The following is an 8485-nucleotide window of genomic DNA, read 5'->3' as shown; positions in this document are numbered from 1 at the left end:
TGATCCACACATGGTTTGGGGCTGAAAACTGAGCTTGAGGCTGGCAGCAGGCATGAGGGTCAGCAAACCTGGACCAGGAAACAGGAGGTCCTGGCGTGAGAGAGGAGTGCCTAAGCAAGCTGCTAAGTGAGCACAGGTGCTCTCTCTTGGACACGCAGCTGCTCACGTGGGGCTATGAAAGGATCAATGCAAGAAGCTCCCACTCTAGCAACTTCCTCTTCTCTCTTCACTCTGCTTCTCCGAAACCAGTGGTTGCTGCCACACACACACAGAGGATGTGTATGGAAACCAGGTTTTTGCATGGCCAAAGGACAGAGAGGCCAGAGAGCAAAGTGTCACTTCATCAGACCTGCAGCATGGAGCAATCGGGGATAATGAGGGCACCCAGCGGGCGCTGACCCGGCACCGCTCACTGGAGCCATATGATGATCCAGCTTAAATTTATCCCTGAAAAACTCCTTGGGTACTGAGCAGCCAGTGACGCTTTGGGCATTGAGGGTGTCGTCTGTGGCATGAGGAGAAGGGAAAGGGACAAAGCCACTCTCTCACCCACAGCCTCATGCATGATTGCAGCGGCATAATGGCAGTCCCTGGGCAGAGCCTGACCTCTCACTCGTCAGCCTAATTATCTCACTCTTGTGTGCTTTAATTGAAGCAGAGCTGAGGCCTGGTTTATGGTCACTTCCTAGAAGCAGCAGGCTTTCAAAACAAAGCTTGGATTGGATTCCTAGGGATGGCCTTGTTCCTGGAGAAAACCAGCAGAAACCCTGCAGTGCCTGGCCCAGACGAAGTTTCCTGCAGGTACCTATAGGTTACTGAGCATAGTATAGACTAATGGGGCAAATAAAGTTGGTATTGAGCTTATATAGGTTATACTGAGCCCAGAAATAAGCAGGAGATCTCTTGGGTGCAAATCAGATGAGTGCCATGCACACAGAGCTCCTCTACCATCTCCAGGAGGGTGGTGGATGGTGCTGGATTCTCCACAAACAGGAGAAACTCTGCCCATTCCTACTTGCGGTGAGGTCCATGTCATCACGCACTGGGTAATCTCTATCCAGACCATGGTGCATTATATTTCCTCTAAAAAACATTTGAAGTAACCGCACATCTGCATCACCCCTGTGCTGCATCACCCTGGACCCTTGGCTGAGTTTTGCCTTGGGCAGGGAGATTCGGAGACTAACAGTGATGTGCAAGAGGGAGTTTCTTTGGAGAAAGGTTTCATGGAGACACAAGATGGAGATAGAGAAGTAGAAGAATGTGGAGGGCATTGCCCTGGTGCAGATTCTCCAAGGGGGACTGGGTTTGCTGTGCTCCTGCTGCTGCCATTGTCCTTGCACTGACATTGGTTCTAGCAACCTCAGTGGATGCCAAGTGTACTCACCATGAAAGGAAGTCTCCAAAGATACTATTTGCATGATATGACTATCCCATCTTCCCATAACTTTATCTCTCACACCCATCACACTCCCCTGGCCCTGGCTACCTCCAAACAGGATCTCATCTGTGGTGTCCTCTTCTTCTCCATCATGTGTTACATCACCACAAGCTCTCTGCTGCTGTGAGTCAGGCTTTCTGCTGACTTTTAGTTATCCCTTTACTGTAGCCCTGGTTTGGGACGCTGTCATAAAAGGCACCCCATAACTTTTATATTGAAGAGTAAAACATGCTTGCCTTGGCTGCTGTTTCCCCTCACTCACTACAGCAGCACAGACAAAAGGAGTGAGTTCGAGTTAGGCAGGAGCCAAGCACTGGATCTTGGCTCTTGGTTCCTGGCAGAGAAAACCACGATAACATTGATTTTTGCTGGTTTGGTTGGAGGAATAAACCTGGAAGCATGTCACATTTTACTGGTCTGGGAGCAGCACTGGTGTCTGCTGTCCAAAACACAGCCGCAGGTGGCGCAGGACAGCTTGTCTCCACCCAAGGAGATCCAAAAGCCTCCCTTCTGCTCTCTGAGATGAGGCAGGTAGGGTTTTACCCATTTGAAGTGATCCTTGAGCCAACAAGGATATGAGAGATGGGCTAAGCTCTCCCTTCAGATGGTAGATCTGCAACCATGGGTTTCTTCGGTGGGTTCCTCACCCTTCTCCATCCATCTCACCCTTCTCCATCCCGTCCACAGGCTGGACCGCTGGGCTGAGGCCAATGGCATGAGGCTTAACAGGGCCAAATGCCGGGTCCTACACTTGGGCCACAACAACCCTATGCAGTGCTACAGACTAGGAGAAGTCTGGCTAGAAAGCTGCCTAGAGGAGAAGGACCTGGGGGTGTTGATTGACAGGGACTGAACTTGAGCCAGCAGTGTGCCCAGGTGGCCAAGAAGGCCAATGGCATCTTGGCTTGTGTCAGAAATGGTGTGGCCAGCAGGTCCAGGGAGGTTATCCTCCCTCTGTACTCGGCACTGGGGAGACCGCACCTCGAATCCTGTGTTCAGTTCTGGGCCCCTCACCACAAGAAGGATGTTGAGGCTCTGGAGTGTGTCCAGAAAAGAGAAACGAAGCTGGTGGAGGGGCTGGAGAACAAGTCTTACGAGGAGCGGCTGAGAGAGCTGGGATTGTTCAGCCTGGAGAAGAGGAGGCTCAGGGGAGACCTTATTGCTCTCTACAACTACCTGAAAGGAGGTTGTGGAGAGGAGGGAGCTGGCCTCTTCTCTCAAGTGACAGGGGACCGGACAAGGGGGAATGGCCTCAAGCTCTGCCAGGGGAGGTTCAGGCTGGACATCAGGAAAAAATTTTTCATGGAAAGGGTCATTGGGCACTGGAACAGGCTGCCCAGGGAGGTAGTTGAGTCACCTTCCCTGGAGGTGTTTAGGGGACGGGTGGATGAGGTGCTGAGGGGCATGGTTTAGGGAGTGTTAGGAATGGTTGGACTCGATGATCCAATGGGTCCTTTCCAACCTGGTGATTCTATGATTCTATGATCTGTTCCCATCCATTTATCGATCCATCTATTTATCCATCCATCTATTTATCCATCCATCCATCCATCCATCCGTCCATCCTTCCCCACTGATCCTTCTCCAACTGTGACCTTTTGGGGCCTCTGGCTTTTTCTTCCCCTCAACAGTGTGGGAGGGAAAGACATCAGCTTTACTTTGTTTTATCCCAAATGCTATTCAGTGTGAGAGACCTTAATTTCTCTCAGGACTGTAAAAAAACCATCCCAGAGGAGCACTGGAGGCATGTACAGGGGCCAGATGGGCTGGTGACCAGCCTGCACGCATAGCACTGCCTGGTGACGAGTGGCCAAGGAGGAGTAAAGGGACTTGCTGCAGGGTTGGACGGCGTTGCAAGCAGTGGGTAATCTCCTGCAATTGTGTCAGTGATACGCCAGACCCAGCCGCCCCAGGAGCCTGCCCTAATGACCATACCTCCCCATAGGGGACCTCTTAGAGGCTGCTTTCCCCATGGGGGCATCTCTGAGGATTAACCCTTTTTAATGGGATCAGCAGCCACAGATCAGAAGCCAACATTTCACAGTTGGTGGCATCACCTCTCTCGCCTGGCTCCTCCTCCCTGCGTCCTTTTGCCTCTGCAGGAATCACCCCGTTTCCAGCCTGAGCCATGAAGACAGGGTTGATTTGGGGGCAGAGCTGGCACAGTGCTGTGGGACCTTTCACCTCTTGCGACACTGAGTTTGCAGGGCAGGGCTGGTCTTTCTGCAAGGAGTTTGAAGGGTCTGCTTCCAGGGTCTGGAGGGATTAAATCTGTGAATGGAAAGTCAGCACCTGTCAGTGGCACCACCAAACTGGAGGAGCAGCATGGGTCTTGATGCTGTCACATAGAGGTTGTCTGAAGTCTCAAGAGCAAAAAACCTCAGAGCAAGTACCCAAATGCTGTTTGCACAGTGCGGAGGACTTTGGAACTTCAAATGTCCTGTCTGAGGGAAGCTGGCATGGACTCGGATGATAGGCCTGGCTTGATCCAGGAGGATAGGGGGGTACCAGCACACCCAGCCCTGCAAGGAGAAGGGTTCTGGCATAAGGGCTGAGGTGTCGTCAATGGATTTTGCCACCCTGCCTGCACCTGCCTGGCCTCTGCCAGCATTTTGCATCTGGGTTAAAAGTGGCTAATTCTGATCACCGCCGGGTAACAGCTCCACTGAACTTGCGGGATGTGTGTGTGTCCTGGCGTACTTGCAGGTGCATCCATGCAATTAGACCATGGCAGCATTTTGCCTGTTGGAAGGGATTTGTCTCCATGGGGCAACAGCAACACCCAGGGGTGTTTAATGCAGCACCCTTGGCTGGGGCAGTTCTCCCCCTACTGCAGTTCCTTCTTGACCCTCAAGGAGATGTCATGCTCTAATTGCACACTGTTGTTGCTTCTGCAGTACCTGCATCTCCTGACATTTCTTCTGCAGGATACACATCTGCTACTTCTTCTGCAGGACCCATATCTCCTACCAGCCCTGCTGCAATCCCTCTCTCCACTTGCTGTGGTCTGTTTTGTGAGCAAGAAGGTCATTGCATATCCCATGGCTGGTGCAACCTTTGCTGAGACACCTATGGTCTCTGCAAGAGTGCATTTGGGCACTGGATCCAATTTGGGTCCCCATTATTGGGCAGGCAGTGACAGGCAGTGACCCAGCCCAGCAGGAATATATGACAAAAAATGTTTTCCCCTACAGGCTGATCAAACGCTGGAACAGGAACCAAGAAAGGGGGGGCATCTCCATTCTTGGAGGAACTCAGCCCTTGCCTGGACGCAGCCCTGAGCAACCTGATGTAACTTCAAAGCTATTCCTGCTTGGAGCTGGAGGTTGGACCAGCGACCTCCTGGGGTCCCATCCAATCTGAATTACCCCATGGCTGTGTGCTCTGAGATGGATGGCAAGTCACCATCAGAAATCTTGGCTCTAACTCTGGGGTCTTAGGGTTGTTTTACGTCAGAGCCATGCTATTTCATGCTCTATTATCAGGTTAGTCAAAACACTTCTCTAAACTATATGTCTCTATAATTGCCAGCTACACTCACTTCCTTGGCTCCTGTTGTTTTCCATTGCATCGGATTTTCAGTCATGCAAAATATCTACTTTCACCTTAATCTGCATGAAACCCACCTTCCCCACAGGCATCTCAGGAGTGAGGGGGGAGACAATACCTCTCAGCTACATATACTGGAGCTTCATTTCCCACTGGGCAAGATGCGCGAGCAGGGGCTGGTGACATGCTGGTGGCATGCTCCACTCATTTTGAGGTGCCAGCATCATTAGGACTCTGCCATAGGGAAATTAAGTCACAGAAAATAAAGTTTTGTGGGGTTCGGTGCTGCCCTGAAAGTTCTCACAGCTCTGGAGATGGTTTGAATTTTTGAGTCGTAGATGTAGCATTGCCCGGTGAATTAGGCTTCTTGTTGTCATACCACCTTCCCCCAGCCAAGCGGGGGAATTTTTCCTCAAAGGGATGGGATTTATGTTAAAATATTCTCCATAGAGAACAGTATTTGAGTCGGTAGAGCTTTTCGCCCACACCAATGTTCCCCTGCACATCCCTTTCTTTTTTGGAGATGAGAAATGGAGGAACCAGAGGATTGTTCATGCTGCCTGTTCTTGCGCCACCACAGACCCGTTTCCTCTCCAGACTAAACAGTCCTATTATTTCCTGTCTCTTCTCACATTGAAATGTGTCTGTAATCACTCTTTTCGCCCATTTTTACACCTTTTTGGATACCAGAGCAGCTCAGGATGTACCTAATCTGGCGGGTTGCCTGAGCTGCTGAGGAAACAAGATTGCATTTCCTTGCCTCCAGGTTTGTCAAAGCTTGAAATCCCCAAAAATGGGAACCAAAAAATCCCCACAGAGGAATGCTTTTCCAGCAAGACAGGATTCTCAGATACTGGAAAAAGCTCCTGGCTGCCTAAAAGACGGGTGCCGAGAAAAGGGTGATGAGAAAAACAGGGAAATCCTTGGAGACTGCAGCTGGCAGGGCTGGAGCTGAAGGAAGTGGAGGAAACACGAGTGGCACCGCATGACTGCAACACCAGGGGCTCTTTCCTCCGATGCGATGCTCGGCTTTTCTGCCCTGTATGTGTTATATGGCTGTCCCCAAATGTACCATTTCCAGTGGTACAAAGGAGGTGGTGGAGCATCCCATGGTCCTCCTGCAGCATAGGATTTGGGAGAGCCACCCATGTTGCCTCCAGCTGCCCTCTGCAGTGCATCAGGGTGGTGTTTCTTGCTCTCCTATTTTCTTGCCAATGGGAGCATGAAGTCTCTGATGGAGATCCCTGTTTATATCAGCTAGATAAATCCAAAGGAAACTGCTTACAAGTCCTTCTCACCAGCACTGCCAAAAGACCATGATTCAGTGCTTTTTTTTGGGGGTAGAAATTAATTAGTTCAGGCCCATCACAATTATCTAACTCAATGAGGACAACAATAACCCACTGTTTAAAAGTTGTTCATGGCCATTTAGCACCATCTGGGTTGTCTGATCAGGGGCTTTGAAAACAGTTGAAAATGAAGTAAGAAGGATTGTTTGGCCCGGACACCCCTTTTTGCCTCCCAGCTGCACAGACAATGAAAATAATCCTGATGGACCCATTAGACACAGAAAGAGGGTCTACAGAGCAAATGTCACCCCATATCTTGCCGTGACCCTCTGAGCTGCGGGTCAGTGTCCCCAAATGGGAAAGAAGAAGAGAAAAGCTCTTACATTGGCCAAATGTCCAAATAGTGAAAAGCTCTGCCCTGGACATGCTCCTCTTTGAGCTTTTCAGGTTGTGTTTGAGTGAGTGAAGCGTGAGGCATCACCATGGAGAGGCTGGGGTTTGCAGAGGTGTTCAGAAGGAGTTGGATCATTTTGGAGGCTAGGGCAATTTCTTGTGTGTGCTGGAAGGTGGATTTGAGGGTTTGCCAACTTGGGCTTCCCCCAAGTTGGGAAGGCAGTGGGAAAGCCCGTAGATTTTTAAGGGCAAATGGCTGCTCACCATGTCCAAAGTTTCCCCAAGCCAGGAAATTCAGGGCATCCTAGAGGTGGCCACCTGAGAAGTGGGGCTCCCCCTGTCAACTAAGTTAGGAGATGCCGCATCTGGTCCACCCTCCATGATCTTCCCAGCAGCCATCCCCCAGGTTCCGAGGTCTCTGCAGTAGCTGGCTTGGCCCTCCCAGTCCCATCAGTCCCAGTTTGCAGCTTCTCCAACTCCCAGATGTTGGCACCCAGACCCCAAGCACACGTGCACATACAGGAAAGAGATCCTCAACCAGGAAAACAGTTAGAAATGGACCTTAAAAAGGAATTGAGTCTAATTAATGAGACAAATTGCACTGACTGGAGTTAAGTGCAGTGATCATCCACCTGCTTAAATAGAACTGACCACTTTACTCCCTTATCCCTCTGTTTTCACATGCTTGTTCCTCCCTAGACCGCCTTCATCCCTCCCTTTGGCCACCTTTGGTCCATCTCTTCAACACTGTCTCTACAGTCCTCAAATGCTCTTCCCTTAGGGTCCCAGAACCTTCTCCATCCTTGTGCCTAGGCATGCATCCTCAGGACCTGTCAAACCCTTCCTGCACCATGGCAAGAGCAGTGGTGGCACCATGGTCTTCTATCACCACCACCTCCTACCAGTCACATGAGATGCACTGTCCTCCATCTGCCCCAGGCTGGAGTGGTGTCTGGGTGTGCATGGGTAGGAACAACACGTAGCTCTGGTTTTGCTGCAATCACTACTGTACAACACGCTTACTGTGCTGATGGGAGCTGGGTCTGGCCATGCCTGGTGGAGGCTGTGCTAAGCACTGACACTGCTATGTCTTCTGCAGAGAGGGCATCCCGCTTTCTACATCCTGATATGGCCACAGGAACGCTGATGTGGGGCAGGTATTTCTCCACAGTGTGCTATCCCGGCTACCACATCTTGCACCAGAAATTTTGCCAGGTGGAAGCATCAGCCTCTTCTTGTCAATAGGGAAATCACATGACCACATGGCAGCATGACTTGCCCTCAGATCTGATCACACACTCACGTATCTCCTTGAGATTGACTGGATATCCCTGGAATGTGGTTGAGTGACAGGTTTTAGGTCTAGAGGCCCATAGGGGTGGATTTTAGGTGGTTGGAGGAAGATAATTAACCTCTTCTCTGCCCCAGGAAGAGGCAAATCTCAGCTGGGCTGGAGTGGTGAGGTTCAGCCTATGCGCTGGAGCAGGCACCATGGTTTCTTGTGATGGCCAAGAACCTAGGAATTAATTCTAAAGGGAACAGAGACAAAGTGACAGAAGGAGCTGCTGTGGAACATGGCTATCCAGTGCCATGAGCTCTGTCCTTGCGGCACCATTTCTCCCTGTGTGTCACAGGAGGAAGCTGAAGTAACCAGCTTGTGGAGGGACAATGCATTTGGACATGCTCTTTGGTTGGATGACCCTATTTGTGGTGTCCAGGCCGCCCAGTGAGGCAGAGGACTTGTGCTTCAAGGATCTTCTCAGGTCTGGAGCAACAGGGTGCATGCTGCAGTGTGTGTTGGACACTAAATTAA

The sequence above is a fragment of the Cuculus canorus genome, chromosome 1 (genome assembly GCF_017976375.1).
Source record: "Cuculus canorus isolate bCucCan1 chromosome 1, bCucCan1.pri, whole genome shotgun sequence".
In the NCBI taxonomy this organism is placed as follows: Eukaryota; Metazoa; Chordata; class Aves; order Cuculiformes; family Cuculidae; genus Cuculus; species Cuculus canorus.
Note: the sequence above shows the minus strand (reverse complement) of the source record.